The sequence below is a fragment of the Aulostomus chinensis genome, chromosome 18 (assembly GCF_037954235.1).
Source record: "Aulostomus chinensis isolate RoL2024-O1b breed Wild chromosome 18, RoL_Achi_v1.0, whole genome shotgun sequence".
Lineage (NCBI taxonomy): Eukaryota > Metazoa > Chordata > Actinopteri > Syngnathiformes > Aulostomidae > Aulostomus > Aulostomus chinensis.
The window spans coordinates 10,271,217-10,293,906 of record NC_141337.1 but is presented as its reverse complement, the minus strand read 5'-3'; the positions used below and the strand labels follow the sequence as shown (position 1 = coordinate 10,293,906).

At 40.7% G+C, this 22,690-nt stretch overlaps 1 long non-coding RNA gene across 1 annotated transcript in view; it reads right to left on the bottom strand.

The window, feature by feature from the left end:
- Positions 1 to 1,442: 1,442 nt before the first annotated feature.
- Positions 1,443 to 22,690, bottom strand: part of LOC147245087 (uncharacterized) — a 33,845-nt gene continuing 12,597 nt past the window's right edge. The window contains exons 3-4 of the long non-coding RNA XR_015109976.1: positions 18,780 to 18,912; positions 1,443 to 1,554 (exon numbers count right to left, since the gene is read on the bottom strand). This is a non-coding gene — a long non-coding RNA (uncharacterized LOC147245087). The remainder of the gene's footprint in view (positions 1,555 to 18,779; positions 18,913 to 22,690) is intronic.

Genomic DNA, 22,690 nt, shown 5'->3' with positions numbered 1-22,690 from the left:
TTACGTAAAGGATAAAAACTTTACCCAATAGTTTGTGATTCACGATGCATTCATCTCTCCATCCACTGGATTAAAAAGGAGGCTTTTCCTCTCTACTTCTCTCTTTTGGAGTCTAAAACTCAGTGCAAGTCAGGTTCATTCAATCCCAAATTTGTGGTTTAAGCCAGGCTAAGTTAAACCTTACTTTCTCTGGAATACCTCCAGGGACATGTTGAAGTTGTAGCTTGTGCTAGATGGAAATGAATGAATGGGTGAAGCTTTATTTTGAATTCTGAATGAATGAAAAAGACACACATAATAACAGTAGACAAAATAGATACAGATCCCTGTTTGATAGGGCGTAGGAAGAAGCATATTCCTCCTATTGCTATTCCTCATCAGTAAATTAAAACAGGTATCTGTGTTGACAATAAAAAAAATTCACAGCATATTAACCATGTTCAAATATCAATGCATAGTTAACAATATTAGTCAATCAGTCTAAAATAAAAAATGAGAAAAACACAAAATAGTGACGATATTACCATTTACATATTACCATTACCCTCCTCCTCCTAATTCTGTACTTAATAAAATATTAATATTTTGAGCAGTATTTCACTCCACAGATGGATATAAACATGCTGCTAGGATTGGTGTGGTGTTACATTACATCCTTGTTTATGAATCACGTCATGATTGGGGTTTTTTTTGTTGTTGTTTTTTGCATTGTACATTATTTGTCCAGTTTTGAACTGAACCAGACACAGAAGCTTCAAGGCATTTGAGAATTTTGTGTGTTCACGGTATCTGACATCACCAACTCTTCTCATAGCTCCACCGTTGACCATCCTGACCAGCATGACTGCTGTCAGAAACATACGAGAAAAAAAAAAATCCTCCGCCAAATCACTTTGCTTCTTTTCACCTGAAAAGAAATTGTATTCCAGCTGCAGACGGAGATAACGTCTGCGGCTTGATGATGTTTTTTGACTTTCGCCGTCAGAGGAAATAAGAACTCAGCATGGGAGAGTAAAAGGAAGCGGGAGAAAGAGAAAGGGAACTGAAAACTACTTAGGCCACCAAAATACTGGAGGCAGCGCTTAGCAACAGTGTCTATCCAAGTCCCCGTCGTCATGGAGACAAACACAAGAGGCTGATATGTACGCTCACTTGATAAATCAGGTACACCTTGATAGCACATCACTGCAATAAATCCTCTCTTCATATGGGCTATAATATTCAGTTTTTATGGAATCAATCAGATGAGTTGATTTATATAAATGGTCATTTTATGGGCTGTAATTTGTTGTTGAGAAGTTTTCCTCATGCTCCTCCATTATAAATCCATCAATTTGAAATCAAAGGATATTATCCATCTGTCTGTATGTAATTCTGTATTCATTAATGGATTTATTTATAACCTTTATTTATTTAAGGGTTTCAGGTGTGCCCTGATCACACACAGTCAACACATACCTGGAAGCTGCACACAGTCAGATCTGCTTCCCCCTGGGCAGCTGCAAATTGGGGTGAAGGGGCTTGCTGGACTTGTTCTCCTATCCATCAATTAAACTTAAAAAAAAGATGAGAAAACATACACGCTTAATAAGGAAATACTTCTCAAAATCAGAAAGACGCATGTATGATAAAACACGTTTCCTCGATCATGAAATTTCAAATATAACTGACCAATCGCAGGGGAAAGTTTAAGGATATATTTTGCATTAAATTGGACAAATATATGGGTATTTTTTCAAACTCTCCTACATTTAAGTGTTTGGACACACAGTACAAATATAACACATACACTGAGAAATCCTCAGAGATGCCAAAAATAGAGGCTCTTTGTTTTGCTGTCAGCCTCTGAGCTATGGTAGCATTACTCCAATTGTCTGAGTTATGAGATTGGTTAAGAGATCTTATATTGTCATTTGCTGCAATTACAGAGAAAACGGTGCCTCGTGAATCAAACTCTAAGGTAATGAGTCATAGTCTTAGCACGTTACAGGCTGACAGAAAGAAATATCTATCGAAAAGGTGATAGAATGACTCTATTGCCTGCTATGCAACACTTTGAGTGCTCATTAAAGAAGATGAGCCCTGCATTTCTTTCGACTTACAGAAAAAAAATGTCCCAATTATAAAAGAACGTGTGTGTGTGTGTGTGTGTGTGTGTGTGTGTGTGTGTGTGTGTGTTGTGTCATCCAGGGTTAGCTTTTCACTCATACATTTGAGGACATTCAATTCACAGTACGAGTTTGTTTTGGTTGAATTCCATTTCACAGTTTAATTCCAGGTCCATTTCTTGTATTTGTCAATTTAAGAGGTAGTCTTTGTGCTGGGGAACAACATGGAACTTACATAACGATGTTATGTCAGGGTTCACGGAGCAACACGGCGCATCAGGTGAAGGAATCTACACGTACCCAGCATCAGTGTCCACATGTAAACTATCTTTATATATATAGCGGTATTATGCCATTTTCTTCATAGACTTTATGTCACGATCCCTGTCTCGTGTTTCCTGTTTTATTTTGTAGTCATGTCCTGTCTTCCTGTCCTCCCTCCTGTGATTACCTCATGTGTCTCACCTTGGTGATTGCACCACCTGTGTCTCGTTTCCCCTCGTGTATTTAACCTCTGTGTTTTCCCCTGTTCGCTGTTGGGCCATTGTTTTGGATTTTGCACCATTGTGCCGTTGTGGAGTGTTCTCACTAACTGTTTGTCACGAGTCTCGAGTCTCGAGTCTCAAGCCTCCAGTGTCCCCGTCTCCCGTCACATGCCTCCAGTGTCCCCGTCTCAAGTCTCTGTTTCCCCAATAAACCTCTTTTGTGCACCGTCCCACACTCTGTCCACTATTGGGTCTACTTCCCTCCACTCCTACACGTAACACTTTATCCTGTTTATTTCAAAATGAAGACGGATTCATTGTGTGGATATATAAATGTACATTTTTACGTACATGTGTATTGTAATTCTCACGGGCTTTTATATGATTCCATCCATCCATCCATCCATCCATCCATTATCTTATGTTTATCCTGTTAAGGCTCGCAGGGTGCTGGAGCCTATCCCAGCAGCCTTCAGGCGAGAGGCGGGGTTCACCCTGGTCGCCATTTCTCCCAGGGCCAACACATAGAGACAGACAACCACTCACACTCACAGTCACACCTACGGTCAATTTAGAGTATCAATCAGCCTCGTCCCCTCTTGATGTCTTTGGACTGTGGGAGGAAGCTGGAGTACCAGAGAGAACCCACACAGGAACAGGGAGAACATGGAGACTCACACAGAAAGATCCTGTGCTGGAGCCGGGACTTGAAACCCGGAACCTTCTTGCTGTGAGGCTACAGTGCTGACCGCTGCACCACCGTGCCGCCTTTAATATGATTCCTATTTTCTATTACTAATAATGGAGGGTATATTGTTATGGTTGCACTAATTTATTTACATGAGCATCTTCTATCATCCACTAAGGCTCTAAGTGGAGCAAAGTTGTTGTGTGCATAGTGGAGTGGTGGATGTGTGGTTGGACTCGAGTGGCTGATGGAGGGGGTGGTGGTGGTGGCCCTCCCCCTCTTGCATTTCGTGCTGCTTCCTTTCGTGCAGGACCAGACCGTCGGTAAATGACTGATTTGACAAGTTCAGCCTTTGTCAGTGACCCACACAAGAATGTCAAGAGAAATGGTCTATATATTAGTGATCAACTTGTAACAGCAGCCAGTGGTTTGGACACATGGGTATGACATGTGTGTGCGCTCGAAGGTGAGAAAAACATCTGAATGTGGTTCCTTTTGGTAAATCTGTTGATCCGATGTCATGTAACGAACAATTGAAAATTAAACAAAAATATGTTGATTTAAAACTATATTTGGTATATTCAAAATACAAGTGTATTACCTTGATGGAATATTAGCTACATTATCTGTGTAGATGTATCTTCTTCAGACTTAAATAAATGAATTGTTCCTTCAAATTTAATTTCATCGTTAATCTCGCTGAATCATTTGGCGTAATCCCAAATACCACCGGATGGCATTTTAATCCAACCTTGAGGAGCAGTTCATTTTTTAGCATTGTGAAAATTGACTTTCCAAACATATGCAAAGAAACACAAATCCTGAGGCAAAAAAATACAACAAAAAATGGTGCATTTTTTGTCAAGTAAGTGTCAAGGTACAAAACTATTATCATGTTGAGGCTGATTTAACTCATGTGTTAATTTAAGTGTGAGCTAAAATGATGACGTACAGCTGCCAGGCAATCGAAGACCTCTTTTCAGACAGAGAAAACTAGTCAAAAGAGAAAAAAAGCCAATTATGTTGTATTTTATGATATTTACATTACACTACGTCTTCTTCTTCTTCATCTGCGGTTGAATCTCTACAGGCCCTCGTGCATGAATGCAGAGCAGAGTTTAGCAGCAGCAGGGTTTGTTTTTGTTCATGTGCTCCTTATTTTTTTGTCGACACAAATCTCCCCATGTACTATTTCTACATTGTAGAGTTGCTTTTACCGAAAGAACACTCACAACTCAACGTCAGTGGCGCCCAAACGCCTGACACTACGAATCGAAAACAGGCTAGAATGTACAAAGAATTGTTGATCCCTGAAAATTACACAACCCTCAGTGACATTAGCTCCTGCGCCTTGTGTCATAATTTCTCATTTTAAGAAGAGAACACGACCTTCTGCATAACAGTGTTACTTGTGCATAATATTGTTTTGTTCTATTCAAAGCAGGATGGAGACAATTCTACTGTTTTTTGTTGTTTTTTTCCCCAAATACAAATACAACTTTGATTATGAGGGAATGAGGATTGTGTAAGAAATGCTTTGTGTCATCTGTAAGTTAAAGTTAAACTTTACTATGCAAGGTCACCTTTTTTTTTTTTTGTTGTTTTTTTTCCAAAGGCTTATTTAGATAAGTTAAATGATCGCAAATGTTATTGAAATTCATGAAAAATGAATGACAATCGATACAGTAATTAATAGTGAGATGTGGATTATACCGGAAATGGATGTTTTCCTTCTAAGAGCTGTTCACTGTCATAGATGCAGTGATGCAGGGAGATGGTCCCAATACTCTACAGACCAGACATGTTAGTTCAGGTCCTGACCAAAGGAAACTTAAAAAAAAAAAGTTTTCTTTTCCTGTTTGTGAAATTCATAGTGTCTAATGTGAGTGAGTCTTGGGTAAGGTGTTATATGACCATTCCTTCAATTTGTCACTTTCAGAGTTAGCGGATTTGGTGGCAGCTAGGAAAGCAGATGCCGCTACATTATATAATATCAAGTTCTGTCTCAGTGCGCCGTACTTCAGGCGAAAGAAAATCCCTGTTCGTAGCGAGGTAACCCCAAGTGACATCAGCTCCCTGTAACTTTAACATGACGCCACACGGAGTACCCCACCAGTTACCTGTGACTTGTGTTTCACAATCGAAGCATTCAATAAGAATTCCTTTTATTGCGATGTTCAACTGGGGTTGGCTACAGAGCCCTGGAGTGGCCACGCAGTTAAATAGTGGCCGTAATTTAGTTATTTTGTGGCCACAAGATATAACTTGTTCTCGCAATTTAATTAGTTCGTGGTGATGAGATATAATGTGTGTCCTCCTCCTGTCCATTAAACGGAGGGAACACATCATATCCTGCAGCCACACAAATTAAGTGAATAGAGTGAAAAAGTAACATTGTGTATTTTTTTATTTAGGCATTCAATAGTGTGATGTTGAATTGTTTTTTGTAAAGAACTTTGTGACTTTTTTTATGCGTGAAAAGCGCAATAGAAACCATCCATCTATTTCCACTTTCTACTGCGTATCCTGTTATGGGTCGCGGGGGGGGACTGGAGCCTATCTCAGCCCCTCTATCTAGGCAGCTAGTCGAGAGGCGGGTTTCACCCTGAACACCAGTCCATCACAGGGCCAACACATATGGACAGACAACCATTCACACTCACAGTCACACCAGGCTGCCATGCAAGTTGCTAACCTACTGCAATTAGGGGTTTAGTATTTTGCTCAAGGGCACTTTGGCATGGTCACTGGGGGAAATGAGGATCAAACCAGCGACCCTTCAGTTGCTAGACAGTCACTCTACGGCCGAGCCATACATGAATATTTGTCATTTTGGAAATTTGTGAGACAAAAGACTACACTTCTCTGAGGGCTGTCCTTATTTTTCAGTATGAAAACTACAAAGTCAGCCCTTGATTCTTTTTATACTTATTCATTTAATTTTACACCATTTTAATGCAATTGGTCACAAGATGTTTTCTTCACAGGAGAAAAAAAAACAGTTTCTGCTTCAACTGGGTTTGATTGAAAAACAGAAATATCCATCCATTTATTGTTTTGTTTTGTTTTTTTTCAATGCAAGTACTCTTTACCTCAAGTAAAAGTTGGACCGAAAAACTTTCAGTTGTGCTGGAGCAAAATCTACCCAGTAGAATCTTAACTTTGACTCAGATACTGAGGTTGTGCTCTTTGTTACTTAACGTGATCAGGGATTTATTCCACTAAAGTCACCTGTCCTTTCTTTTATAATCTTGCCCACAATTCAGATCCTCTTAAGCATTTACTCTTATTGCCCTCGAAGCATCACCGAAGGTGCCCAATTTGCAAGGCTTCGCTTTTGTTGGAGAGATCTTGAAGTGGAACATAAGTGACCTACATGGATGTCAAGAGAAATGTGCTACAGCACTGCTAATCAACATGTGACTGTGGTTTGTGGTTTGGACACATGACACTTCCATGTGCACACACACTTGAAAGGAAAGAAAAAGTTCAAATCTACACCCTAATATTTCAGAGGAAGAGTTAAGCTCTTGATTGATGCTTAGATAAAACAAACGTTATTTTATTAATGTAATATATTAATAGAGACCAGATGAAGGAAACTCATCCCTGTCCCCTCCAAAAAAATCAAATTGTGTTGTGTTTAATTTTCGGATGTATTTTTTTGTTTTTGTGCGTATACACCGAATTACAGGTCTGACAATCAGCTGGAGTTTCCTTTCAGGAATTCTGCTATCATATGTATGAACTGAGAGCTATGCATTCGAGTATCATGTCATTTTACAGAGTTTGTCTTTCTACATGTTCTCACAGACCCATTTCAGAACTAAAGAATCAGCCAATGCTGAAACATTTGTTAGACAAGATAATGATTTAAACGAGTCTGAAACTGGTCGAGGACAGGACCACCTACGCAAAGATTATTTTTATATTATTGCTGCAACGGCATCGGTGCTTTGGAGGCTCTCCCAGACAATTGCAATGTCTTGCAATTACAAGAAAGATCTTTCTGATTGTGAAATCTGATAGAAATCATGGAACCGCCTGTTAAACAAAGTGAGCACAAACCAGTGACTCCCTGGAGGAAAGCACTGTGAACGCTTTAGTTTAGGCAAAGCAAAACTGTGTTCTCGCTGAACAGAAAAACAATGCTTTTCCATGTGCAGTGTAATGAAATACTTCCTCAGTGTTCTCTGTTTGGCACGTGATGCCTTTAAAATGACATGCATATGTATTAACACCTTCCTTGCACGTGCAAGTCCAATTTGGACTTCATTACTTACACTCCCACCTCAACATTGATCTTTTCTCCAGGCGATTAGGTGGCACTGACGCGGGCCGTTTTTTTTCTTTTCTTTCTTTCTTCCTTTTTTTTGCGGGTCTGTAATCTTAAATCCAGTTTTCATTTGAAAAAAAAGGTAATCAGTAAATGTCAGGCAGTAGCAAAAGAACCTTCACTCATCCTGAGGTTCATTATGTGTTTTAATAAGTTAACCGACGGACAAGGTTTGCCCCATATACCGTTGGTTCACTGCTAATATGTTATGACCAGCCTTCACTGCAGTGCTGTTACTACAGAACGGGACACACGCTCTCACTGATTAGATCATACGAGAGTGATGGGCTGATAGAAAACAAGTAGGCTACCTCACACACACACACACACACACACACACACTTTCAGCCCCATCACTTATGACTGCAAACTCTGCACGTGTCCACTCTGAATCCTCATGTGACACAGCTGTACCTGTTGTTTACTGACTGCCTGAGCTAGTGACTTGACCCACCTTGGTCCACCTACATGTACAACATCAACTTTGTGTGTGTGTGTGTGCGTGTGTGTGTGTGTGAGAGAGAGAGAGAGAGAGAGAGAGAGAGAGAGAGAGAGAGAGAGAGAGAGAGTCACTAAATGAAGATTATTGTGAATGCATTCACGAGTTAATGTGCAAAATACTGAATGTGTGATTAAGAGTGATTTTTCTGTTCAGTTGTATTAGTATGTCAGTGAGATCAGTGGTGTCACGTGTCTGGCCCCCCCGCCCCCGCACAGTTGTATGGTACCACTCATCATGACCATGATGTGGAAGTGATTCAAGTCTTGCCAAAAAATATTTTCATCACATTTTTTGTGCAGCTGTGAAATAGGATTTATACAGCAGCTTATTTAGGTGGTTACATTAGAAGCATCAAAAATCCCATTCACCATCCATTTTTACACTGCTAACAGGGTTTAGCTGTTTAAAACGATGAGCCGCTGAAAAGACCCCTGGGTTTTACTAACGGTTTTCCCCACCATCACATCATAACTGGGAAGAACATTGAGAAATATGCAAAAAAAAAAAAAAAAAGGTATGATACAGCTATATTAATACAAAGAGTAGTAATTTCACAGCAGGGCGGCACGGTGGTGCAGTGGTCAGCACTGTCGCCTCACAGCAAGAGGGTTCTGGGTTTGAGTCCCGGCTCCATCACGGGATCTTTCTGTGTGAGTCTCCATGTTCTCCCTGTTCCTGTGTGGGTTCTCTCTGGTACTCCAGCTTCCTCCCACAGTCCAAACACATCAAGAGGGGACGAGGCTGATTGATACTCTAAATTGACCGTAGGTGTGACTGTGAGTGTGAATGGTTGTCCGTCTCTATGTTTGCCCTGCCATGGACTGGTGACCTGTCCAGGGTGAACCCCACCTCTCAACCGAAAGCTGCTGGGATAGGCTCCAGCCCCCACAACCCTTAACAGAATAAGCAGTAGAAAATGGATGGATGGAAATGTCACAACAGCAAAGCAGATGTGCTTTTAAAAAATTTTTGCTCTTTCCTTCCAAAAGGCCCTTAATGAGTGTATTAATAGCATGCATGCTAATGCTGGCCAGCATGCTGGCATGGTAACGAGGCATGATTCTAACTCTCAGTCAGTCGGTATTATCTGATCAACTGATTGGAATGAAGCAGTTTGATATGGGATGCTGAAGAAATTGAATTATTTCTGTGTCATTTTCATAAATACAATGAGAATTGCTCATTAAAATAGCGGATGTCAGTTCTGGGAGGAAAATAAGAGGTCATGCTTTTTTAAGTCTAGCTGGACTGAGACACTGAGTGACTTATAAAACACATATGGGAAGTACAACAAAGTAAAGGAGGTACCACTACTAGACCAGAAGATTCTCAGAGAATGGGACACAATGTGAATCCTAATGTCTATTTTCTATGTTTTGATGTATTGTATATCAAATGTTTTAGCTAGCAAGCCTCTCAGCACTGGTAAGATGTCCTGTCCTACACTTGGTTTGTTAATGTCTGTCTTTGAGTCTTAAAGCCGCAGCTTGACAGAACGCATGATTCGCCATGCAGGGGAATGATGAGACAAGACATTAAACCTGATATCCAAATGATATTCAAAAAAGTCTTATCATAATCTAATGTAGCTAGCATGTGCATGCTGTGCATTAATTCATCCATTCGTCCATTTTCTTCCACTTATTCTGTTAAGGGTTGTGGGGGCTGGAGCCTATCCCAGCAGCCTTCGGACGAGAGGCGGAGTTCACCCTGGACAAGTCACCAGTCTATCACAGGACCAACACATGCAGACTGACAACCATTCACACTCACAGTCACACCTACGGTCAATTTAGAGTATCAATCAGCCTCGTCCCCTCTTGATGTCTTTGGACTGTGGGAGGAAGCTGGAGTACCAGACAGAACCCACACAGGAACAGGGAGAACATGGAGACTCACACAGAAAGATCCTGTGATGGAGCCGGGACCCAAACCCTGAACATTCTTACTGTGAGACGATGGTGCTAACCACTGCACCACTGTGCCGCCGTGCATTAATTAAACAGTTACTTATCTATTTGTCAACATTTAAGTTTCTTTAAAAAGACAGACGTAAAAAGTCAAACAAAAGACACACTGAAATCAGAGAGAAAAAGGAGCAGCTTAGCGTTAAAAGACAGAGTAACTGACAATATGGTGGGGAGCAAGAGGTGAACCTGATGACAAGCCGCCATGATAGCAACTCGTGAGTCATTGTGCCCTTGGCGTACCCTTCTTTATCTCCTGCGTCACACTACATGAGACCATAATTCAATTGGAAAATGATTACAACCATCTTAGGGAAAATGTTTATGAAGATCAACAACTAATCAAGTGTGAATAAATCGCCCCCTGCAGGCCATTGATAAAAAAGCACAAGGTGTGAAGTACTTCTACATTGGCCTCCATTCAATATACAACGTTTGAAATTCTGAGGTTAAATCAGCTCAGTTTTTATTAAGTTTCAACATGCTACAAGTGGTTTTACTGTATGATTTGTTTCACTCATATTTTTAATTAATGAGCTAAGGTGTTCTGTCAAGAGGATTTTTTTTTTTTATATCAGTCTCCAAGTTCTCATGGTCTCCTAGTAATATCTCCAATTAGTTCTCCTCTGGAGAGGTTTCACTGTGACAGAGTGTTACCATAGATAATTCACAGAAGCATGGGCACTAGATAAAACACACATGAGAGTCACGTTTTAAAAGGGGAGAAAGGAATTATTTTCAGTATCCGACAAGAAACCTCCAAGAAATCCCATCACTGGTGCGAGAAGAGCAAAGGTCAGATATGAGGGTCTCTATTTCAATTGGAAAACTGTCTTTATTAATTTAGATAATAATTTGCACCTTCTGTATCTGGGCTCATTCAGAACAGAACCCTGGACCTGGGAGAGAATAGTTCCCAGCTACCTGACACTCCCTGATAATGCTGCTGCTTCTGGGATGAGTATTAAGTCTAATTACCAGGTCTTAGTCTTCAAAGCGACTAAGCGTGAGTTTCTTTTTCTCCCAGTGCTGCTACACCCAGGTGGCTTTAAAGGATAACTAGCTGCACAGCAGAGAACCACTAAGCCTTTGAGTTTGCATCAGAGACAAAACACAGAAAATTAAAAAAAACAAAACAAAACGTGATTACTCCAGGGTTTTTCCCTCAGCATGCTGCTCTGATTTGTGTTTCCATTACCAGTTTCTATGTGACTTGATAGACAATCTCCAAAGTCATGCCAAAACACGCTGACCTGCCTCCGAGCTGGTGGCAGTGACGTCTTGCTGGCCAACCCGTGACGACAACTCTTCTCCCTCTCAAAGAACTTTGTGTTTTAAGACGCACCATCAGGAGACCAGAGAAAAAAGACGATTTTAAAAGTAATTTCACATTCAGCTGTCATAGATTCAAACTGAAACACTGTGGCTTGAGGTTCAGTTTCTCCCCTTTTATCCGTGTGTACACTTTCAGCTTTGTTTTACAGTCACAAGCACTTTCAGCTGCGTAGGAGTCTCAGTTGGAGCTGATTAAAACCAGATCGTTCCTTTTTTTTGCAGTGTCAAAGCTTTTCAATGAGAACATAATAACGGGGGACTTCTATTGTAACAGCTGTAGAGGAAGATTAAAAGCATTCAGAGAACACGTACCTCTGCTATGGAGGCTGTATGGATGTGAATATAGTGTCATTAAGATGTGTTTTAATAAATTTTCCTATCAGCCCCCAAAAATGAGTCTTGTCTTTTAGGTCCCAGATGTAGTTCCGTACAGTAGCACCAGGTACCAATAAAGGTACATTAATAAAAGTTAGTTAAGTCTTAGCTGCAAAAAAATTAAAAAAAAGACTGAATGAGCATTAGTCAAACATAATTAACCATTTACAGATGGTATATAAAGTAAGCGCTACTCCAATCCCTCTAAACCCACCCTCTTAGGTTTCCTATCCATCTTTGCTGCAACCCATAAATTTAACATGAATATCATAAGTAAATGGGGAGGCACGGTGGTGCAGTGGTCAGCGCTGTCGCCTCACAGCAAGATGGTTCCGAGTTTGAGTCCAGTCTCAGGCAGGGGATCTTTCTGTGTGAGTCTCCATGTTCTCCCTGTTCCTGTGTGGGTTCTCTCTGGTACTCCAGCTTCCTCCCACAGTCCAAAGACATCAAGAGGGGACGAGGCTGATTGATACTCTAAACTGACCGTAGGCGTGACTGTGAGTGTGAATGGTTGTCTGTCTACATGTGTTGGTCCTGTGATGGACTGGTGACCTGTCCAGGGTGAACTTCACCTCTTGCCCGAAGGCTGCTGGGATAGGCTCCAGCCCCCCTGCAACCCTTAAAAATGGATGGATGGATGGATGTTTTGTAAATTATTACTACATATTAGTTGTAACCTTGTAGTTGCTCTAAGCAAGATGCATCCCCTAAACCTTTTCCATCAAAATAAACTCAAGGTATCAACAGTTACTTTGAAAATAGATCAAACTTATCTGGGGAAGCTGAAATCTTATTCTTTAAATCATGTTATACGTGCTCCAAGAATCCAATCAAAAACAGACAATGACATGCTCAGAAAAATACTCTCAATTGATATTCTGACAATGATCCACAGTAGGAAATGTCCTCAAGATCGATAATGTGAAATTGAGGCAACTGCTTCATCAAAACCCATCGTCAACAATAAAAGACACACCTTCAAGCAGGGAGGCTTGTTGGAATCCAAACTCACGCTGGGTCGATACACCGAGAAGTAGAGCAGCACACACACATTAAACCACGGGAAGCCATCAAACAAAATTACAGGGCATTGCAGACAGCAAGTGCAGAAATGCTCTCAAACACAAAAAAATGAGGAATGTTCTCGATTAAAAAAAAGTGGCCCGATCGCCACCGTACATGTACCTGGAGGCTCAAACGTGTTTGTAGGTGTGTGAGAACACTTAAATACAGGTAGCTGACGTATCCATTTATTGAAACAAGGAGTTCTTCTGAATTAACCCTGCAACTGTGATGTCAAAGCGAATCCTTTCAGATTTAATTGAGAAGTCACCAGTGGGAAGTGAGGATCAAACCAGCGACCCTTCAGTTGCTAGACGGCCGCTCTACCTCTGAGCCACACCGCAGCACTGAATTCATTTATTCATTCACTGATTCAACAGCCAGTGATTCAACACAGTTTTCGGGATACTCAACGTAAATGTAACGTTACACATATACAGCTCCTCCAAATAAATTGGCTGATGATTATTTGATGAAAAAGGCATTTTTTCTGAGTTGTCAAATTATCCTTTAAAGACATGAATGGTCCAAAGTGTAGATTTTAGGCTGTTTTGCTTTGCAGTATGTAAAATCCTTGAGTGACTAAGTGTGTGTCTAAGTGTATCTCCTGAAGAGGACGTCTCAGTGAGTAGCAGGCACGTGTCCCTGTGTGTGAGCTGCAGCATCAACGTCAGCAGTTGGTAACAGTGTTGCTGGACAGCATGCAAAGCACCCAGTCTGCTTCTGGGTCTTTTCCCTCTGTATTCCTTCCCCCTGGCAATGATGGCAATTCATGAGCGCTCAAACTGGCTGACACCAGTTACAGAGTTGATTGCGGGTGCGTCATAGTGGAGGTCAAATTCACACCTTCCAATCTGAAGCAAATTTAGAATGCTTTTAATTACGATAGTTAAGTTGTTTATAGGTTATTAAAGCAAAACTATAATACTACTAGAGAAAAAAAACAATAAGCATACCATTCATACCACATACCAAGTGTCAGAGATGTCCAGCTATCTTAGTCTATGGATTCATTAATGCCACATAGCTGTTTGAACAGAGGCTAGAAGAGACACTAACAGGCTGCAGAGTGACGTGCAGCAACGCGAAAGCAGTGAGCATTGCAGTGAACTCCCTCAACAAGGAGCCAATGGGAATTTTACATGCGGCAAATAAAAGTTTCTGCGTCTTAAACTTTTAGTTTCACACAACAATCACAACAAGTGAACACAACTTGTGACACCGATGAAGCGTAAATTCAACCGTTAGAAGTGCAGCGCTAACATGCTTTAAACAAACTCCAACCCGGAGGCGTGACTTCAACATCAACATAACTAGCTTTGTGCTTCTTCTGTTTTCACCGTGATAATGTTTCATGTCAATGTCTTATCCAGCTGCAGTCTCTACGAGTGAAAGATCATCATTAACATCAATCAAATGGTCGATTTATCAGAGAAGGTTCTTTTTTTTTTATGAACTGCTTTAAATAAAACAGTGCACCATATTATGCTTTAGGCAACTCTGTGAATAGTCTGTTCTTCACGCTTTGATATCTGAGCTGCAGACTGAAGTAATCAAACAAGATGAAAGGGACTTATAATGCTTAAAGAGTAATCTTTCCATATTATATAAGAGGCAAGAAAAGAGATGCAGTGTTCTTGAAGAAAAAGGCCTGTAAGGGCATCACATTCAAGGACACAAACATCTTACGCGCGTACATGGAGCAGGAACACGAATCGCCTATTGACATTTAAAAAGCCTTTATTCTACCATGGCGGGGACAATAATCAATTACTTTAAGTCCTGGTTTTGACCTTTTAGGTCATCTCTGAATATAAAATTGATTAAAGTTTGAAGAACCTGCCAGATGAACTCATATTTATATTTGTATATTATGTATGTATATATTTGTATCTATGACATGGATCACAAGGATCAGAACACGAGCCGTTCTAGCGGACAGATGGTCTGCGGGTGCATTAGCAAGCAGCAACAAAAACATTTTCAGGAAAAAACAGCACACAATGTACCCAGATATTAATTTCTCATTATGAGCTCAGAGATGAGCACGATGGCCATTTGTTGCACAAGTCAGCTGACAATAATGATCATCTCTGCAGCACAGCCATGAAATGAAGGCTAATCAATTAGTGCGTGGTTACGATTAGCATGTGGGGAGATTCTTCTGTTTTTAAGCGCTTTTCTTTGTTCGGTCAGTCCCGCACAGCTCAGAACGATGATGACAACATTCATAGTAATGTAGAAACTCTCTAAGCCCTGATGAAAAAGACAACCTTGTATGAAGGATGTTTTAATTCAGTCATTGTTGAGCTTTTCAAAATATCTTTCCTCAAGTTTCTTGACAAATGTAATTGCCGGTATGCTTATCCTGAACGTTCACTTGATTTTTTTTTTTTCAAAAAGCTGAAAAAGCACATTTGAAACTGTCGATCAACAGGCTTGCAAAGAATTTTACTGTTACATGAGATAGTAAATAGATGTAAGAAGCAAGGAGTTAAAGACTAAATTCAGGGCTACAAAAAAACTCCAACAGCGTTTGAGAAAATTGTACGCATAAGAGCATTTGAGGCCCCGTTGAAACCAAATGTTCATGTCCTTCCCACATTTATCCCCTTCTTGCCATTTGTGTACACAATCTCCTCACAGCGCAAGAGATGTTGCGTCTTATGTAGTGGTCCTACACTAACTGATTGGCGGTAGTTGCTAACTGTCTGATCTTAGAGTCAGACGCACAAGGATTTGACCTTCAGGAAAGGTCACCTCCATGCTTTTAGACCATCGGGAGCAACTGCTAGTTGTAGGCCATAGACAGTTCACACATTGATCACATTGTCCATGTGACATGAGAGCATTTCAGGGAAATCCTCTTGATAATTTGTGGATATGTGATCAGGAAGAACTATTTTAGATATAATGTGCAACAGCTCAGAAAACTTTGATGAAATTTGTTGAGTTTATGTATTCTAAATCGAGAGATTAGTATTAAGCTCCTGATGGTATAGATTCTGTCCTGGATCGATAATTAGGTGATTGGAAACATTTCATGAACAGACTTTGATCATACTACATTCATATTTTTCATCCACCTTCTTGGTGGAGGTAGATGCTCTCTGGGCGTTTTAGTTATGCTGAGGTTAACAACCATTCACGTAAAAAAACAAACAGACTGCATTACCGCGTGATCAAAACCTTTGTCAAATGATGCCATTTTTAGCATTTTGTTACACGAGATATTTGTTTCATGTAGCGAGCCGACTCTGCAGAGAGCAGCTGGAAAGAGTGAAGAATGCTGTCTGAAATCTACACCTGCAGCACTGTTCATGTGAGCTACACCATATCTTTATGTATCTTAAGTCCTTCATGTTTGGACTTATTAGAATTCGTCTTCATTTTGCACAGCTTGTGCATCTGTAACAAATGAGCAGGAAGTGGAATTTTATCATGGAGAGGAAATGAATTGAATGCTTCATTTAACAACTTAACGTGTTAATAGAAAGGTCAGATACTGATTATGAGACAATAAATTATATATGCATTTGAATTAATTTGCAACCTTGAGAGCGCTAGTTTTTGTGTATCTTTTTTATAAATAATCTGTTTTCATTTTTATTCCACCCACCACTAGCTCATCTACACTTCAATGGGATTAGCCAACATGTGTGACACTGATGCAGCAGAGTATCACGCTACCATACATGATGATATTATCTACCTCATCTAGCGCTCTGTTCTGTGCCTAATTGGAATGACAGAAACGTCATTGTTCATGATGCTACATGTTCTTGCGTATGACTGATCGGGATTTAAAGAGATCTGACAGTGCAGTCTTAGCAGGTGGGTGTTCTGAGCAGCGGGAGAACACACACACTGAATTTTTAAATTATTTTCAATTATTTCAATTTTTTTTTCTTTTAGAACTGAATAATGGAAAAGGGATTCTGTCTGTGCTTAATTTAAACAAGAACAGTATGCTGTGTTTGTATGTACCCTCCGGATAGTTGGGAGACACAGATGGGGGAAAAAAAGTCTGTTGGAAACAGGAGTCAGCTAGGTGTAAAGATACACACAGGTCAGGCTGTGATTCGCCTACTGAGTAAGGCGAAAGAACAGCTTGTCCAGTATGTGTGTGTTCCCGTGTGTGTGTGTGTGTGTATGTGAGTGTTTTAAAGTCAGATCCAGGCATCCTCTCCTCCTACCCTTTTCCACTACAGGTTATACTTTTGGCTCAAGATGTGCTAAGCACCAAGGATAATGTTCTACTCTTTTAATTATGCTCTGGCTGCAGTGGCCTTAACGTGAAGGTCCTGTGACACTTATGAAAGTCAGTCCTTTTTTCTTTTTTTTTATTCATGTATTCAAATGGTCCCTGTTTTCCTCCTGTGTGCAATTACAATATACACTTGATGATCACTGCTACGGTTGAATGGAAAGGAAGAAGGGACTTTTTCTGTTTTGTTCTCGTATTTTTAGTTTCTTATAAAAATGCTGTCTTCAGCATTTTTTTTTTCCGGCCACTTGTAATCTGTTTTGTTTGAAAGGTGCCACAGAAATAAAGCTGGACTGATTGATTGATTGTCTTCAGCTCACCGTTTGCGGAGCTGCTGGGAGTTTCTTCAAGCACTCACACAGGTATACACCTATAATCTTCTGTCCTGTTGCTAAGCTGAGCTGATAGCTGCTGGGGTAAAAAAAAAAAAAAAAATTCTTGCAACACCTATCAGTTATATTAAATATATATTTTTTGATGCAATCAAGGATGCATACACAAAAATCCATCATCTAACATTTCTGTTAACTGGTTGTCATGAGTTACTGGGTGCAACAACAAAAGTACACAAAATCTGTATACGGTATGAAGCCAGGTGCGTCCTTGCTGCTGCCAGCTGTACAGGGAATACATGTCTTAGGTGGATCCCCCCACCCCCCACCCCCCACCCCCGCTGCTGCTGTAACTCCATGCTCAGGTCTTTTCACATCCTGTGTTCTGTTCTGTGTTCTATTTTGTTCTTGTGAATATTGAGAACATCAAAATCTCTGGGTAGATGAGCATAACGCGATGAGATGAACGAGATCGGATGAACCTGCAACAAAGATGAGTGGGTATATTTTCTTTGTTTTTTTCCAGTTGGTGGCTGGTTCATTAAAAGAAAGGTGCAAATGAAAAGTTCGGACTTGACTCTTCAACGTATTGTTTTTAACACACACACACACACACACACACACACACACACACAGTAATTAGCAGTTTGTAATTAGACCTTTTTTCTAAAGCCAACCTTAGAAATATTGAATTGCTTTTCTTTGAGTGTTGTTATTTTCTGTTTGAAGGACTGCAATGCATGTCAATTAAAAAGAAAAATCTCACAAATACATTATGGTAGAAAAGTGATGTTAAAATTCACATTGTGTATTTTAAATATTGTGAGGTTTTTTTCTGTGCCTTCGCTTTATTTTACTCATTCCTCTCACAATGTTCAGTGATTGTCATTAAAGTGAGAAATATTCTAGTGACAAAGCATCTGCGGATTTAAATGCTCACATGATCTGCAAGTGTGCTAAAAACACCGTTTGTGTTTGAGGAGTGATGATGCATGCTATTATATTCATTGAAACAAGATTTCATTTCTTGTATAATTAAAGTTCATTAGAAAGCCAGCACTCTAATTGGTATGGTACATCTTGTACGTACCCAAAGGACATATTTTGACTTGGTCGTATGCATGCAGCGAACAGTGTGTTGTACAATAAGCGTCTAAATTCATGATGGGTCCTCAGGACATTCGCTTTTGGACAAAGGCTGCTGTCGTGGCATGTCTCTGAAATCAACAGCATGTTCACAGACCACAGTTCCATGACTTCCCTTTAGATGTAGTATAGATGTGTGATGAACACTGAGGTAGAACAGGCTAAAGAGAACCAACCTGTTCTGCAGGTGGAACTAGTCAACAGTTGATGCGTGAGCCTGGGGGCTGGACCTGATGGGGCAGTCTGACAGCATCTGGTGGCCAGGTGTTGGGTGACATGGACTGGAGGGGCTCCAACTGATTTAGCGGCCTGGAGAAGTGAAGAGGAGAGTGAAGAAGAAGAACAGCAACCCAGTTAAATACTGCCGTGAGCCTGGGTTCTGAATGAGCGAGAAAAACTGAGCTTAGGCAGCTGCTGCGACAAGATCATCAAGCATTCTAACTATAGAACCCAAACTCAGCAGGATGTCACCCACCAATCAATACGCACCAGTGCTATTCCAGCGGATAACTCCCTATACCATCATTGAGACACCTCCGGTCTAATCTAAGCTTCTGTAAATTGAATGTTTAGGGTTCACTGTGTTGAAATGAAGTATTTTCACATTCAGTGGTGAAAGTTAAAAATGTCTCTGCGCTTTTTAAGAATTTACGTGCACGATTTGTAACATCACACACACACAAAAAAAAAATCTCAGAATTGATCCTGCCTCAAAATTCAGCATGCATGTGTTCAATGTGGTGCTTTTGAAGCCTCTAGAACAGAACCAGTAAAGTGGGGGGAATCTTGTGTTTAGAAGTGAAACATGAAATGAAAAATGAATGCGTATTGTTGAATCTGCACTGAAGGTTGTGAGTTTACAAGCGTGCGGGGGAGTCCAGGGTCACGTTCGTATTCAGTCAGTACATGCGCTGACAGACAGAAGGTCCTTGGATGTAGTTTCCACTCAAGGTCAAAGCAGCAAATAGTTATTACAGAGAGCTACAGAGACTCAGGGTAATATACAGTACAATGTGTATTAACTCATTGTACTCATAAGGCATTGAACTGTATGTGCAGACATGGTCAGAATAACACCAGTCTCTACTGGGACATCCATCATAAAACTGAGTTCCTTAACAAGGTTTTTAATCCTCGACTGCAGGCTCACACCCATAATCCTGCTCCCAACAAACCTGAGATGTACTTCAGTTCTGTTCCTAAATGACAGAGCAGATCGAGCTCTCCTGCAAGTGCGCGTGAGATATTTAAACAGCACCTAAAAACATATGTTTTGAACCGAGCAACATCTCAGCGAGGCATTTTTTTTTCAATTTTATTTTGCATTTTCAAATCTTAAAAAAAGTTAGACTACATTTATTTTCCCGTTAGAATATTTTTTCTAGGTGGCACGGTGGTGCAGTGGTCAGTACTGTCGCCTCACAGCAAGAAGGTCCCGGGTTCGAGTGTGGAGTCTCCATGTTCTCCCTGTTCCTGTGTGGGTTCTCTCTGGTACTCCAGCTTCCTCCCACAGTCCAAAGACATCAAGAGGGGACGAGGCTGATTGATACTCTAAATGTTGGCCCTGTCCAGAGTGAACCCCCCCTCACGCCGAAGGCTGCTGGGATAGGATCCAGCCCCCCCGCAACCCTTAACAGGATAAGCGGAAGAAAATGAATGGATAGAACATTCTCTCTTAATTTTTTTACTTTTTAACATGATGCAACATTTGGTATGAAGGTGATAAAGGCCTTCAAATCAAGAGAAAGAGAGAGAGAGAGATAGAGAGAGTGATTTTCTGTGAATCGGTGTGTATTAGTTATTGAACAGTTATCTAATCAACCGTGTCAGTAACAAAACAGATAAACCGAATGCCAAACCACTGCTTCCCTTTGATCTTCAAAGGTTCCAAGAAAATTAATGAAAATTTTAAAAAGGAGACGCGACCCAGCAAGTGTTGATTGAAGCATCACTGAATAGCCTCACTAATCCCACCGACATCAAACACTCCCTCCATGTGTCCCTCCACCTTTAACACAAATACTGTTTTTCTGGTGTTTCCAAGCAACACAAACTAAATGTTACCAATGTAACACAAAAATGCCAAATGTTGTTCTTCTCCTGTTAGATAACACAACATCTGACACAACGTAACATGTGGCATCGCACCATTAGATTTATGAGCGGGATCCAGAGTGTCTCTGGGGGCCCCTGTTGATTGCCATAAACATTTAACCACGTGGATATTTATGTTACACACACTCATAAAATGTACCACCTGACCACGAGTGTAAAAAAGTCAACAAGGTGGCAACAATAAGTGCAGTGAGAGAACACTGGATTATTAATAAAAATTCACCATCTGCTTTACACCACCTGGCTGCCGAGCCACCTCTGAATCCAGAGAGCTCAGGATTATAGAACGTTACGTAATCTCACACATATGCTTTGATTTTTTTTTTTCTTGACAATTTTTCACCCTGAAGGAACAAAGAAGAAGGGAATCTAAGCGATGGATTCCGTCACCAGTGTTTCACAAAGAAACAAATGAAATGAGTGTCCTTGGTGTAACACTTGACTCTGGCAGCAAGCGCATGAATCAGATGAGTAGTTGGTGAAAACGTGTTGATCGGAACGCTAATCCGGCGCTAATTAGCAGAGCTATGACTGTTCTGATGTGGGGCTTTAATTTTTTCACCTTGCTGGGATAATTAGTGGTAATCGTCTTCAACACCTGCTTCTTTTTTTGAATCCTTTTTAACGCCTGATATATTTTTGAATGGAATGGCGGCGCTCGTAGGGGTTGTTTAAGGTGTTGCTAAACGACGCAACTCCACCTCTCAAGTCAAAAGGCGACATCAACCTTTTAAGGATAGGAAAATCCAGACGATAGTTTTTTTGTTTATTGGTATTCTTTCTTTTCTAGCATACGGATAAACTTTGCACACGTTTTCAATAAATTCAAACGCTAGATGCTTACTTTTTTTTCATGTTGTTTTCCATCTCCGTGTTTTTTTCATGTTTTAGTCAACTGATGCCTCATTAGGGAAATGATCTCTTCCTGTATTATATTGGATCGCTGACACCAACCCTGTTACTGCAATTCATCATTAGTTCTAATAGACAAAAATGGCCGCACCCTTAAAGGTTTGAGAAACTGGAAAAAACAAGATGAAGGTATTTCAAGGTAAAAAAGGTGTACTCACATGCACTCAAGTACACTTTGTACACAGTGAGGCTTAACTAGCAGTGTTACTGGAGGTCAGAGACCGAGCGGGTGTTATTCATGGGGAGGAGATGCTGATAACCATCATGATCCATAAACCTGATCAGTCACATAAGGATATGAAGGACAGTCTGAATATGGAAGCTGCCGTGACGCAGGGTGAACTGGGACGACTGGTGGGTTCAGGTGAGCGCTCAGGTCAGAGAGGGCGCCGAGGTTCACTCTTTCCATGTGTGTATGAAGTCACACAGATTCATGTGTTATGTAGCTACATATGTTTGCACCTGTTCACCTTCGCGTCCACTCTCACATTACAGAACATCGGTTCCTTTATGAGGTTTCTCATTGGGATCGTGTGAACTCTGAGCCATTAATCCACTCAGAGAACCAATTATACATAATAAGCACTATACGGGAGCTATACAGTCCTGACCCCGTCTGTCATTTAGCACACCATGTGCTGCAGCTGCTAATGCTAATGGCTGTTCTTACCAGCCACATTTAGTAGCAGGACAGCGAGAGGAAATTCTATTTTGGTCTTTTCCAGTAACGGATCATTTCAGCGCCCCTAACCTGCTAACTCATTCACACGCTCACATGCTTCACCCCAACCCCTCCTTCTTTCTCCCCAAATTTGTGTTTACCTTCTGCTGTGTTTACACGGAGTCGTCCTTGTGTGTATTAGCACGCTGAGCTAGCAGAAGAAGGGCAAAGAGACGCACGGCCAGAGATGACCCTGTTTTCTTATCACTTAGTTCACTGCCACTGCCATGATGCACAAATCTTTTACCTTTTCATCTCACTACCTACAGGAATAAAAGAAGCCTTCTGATTAAAAGTCTACCGTCTTCGCGCTTGTACAAAAATGAGGTTCGTGAACTC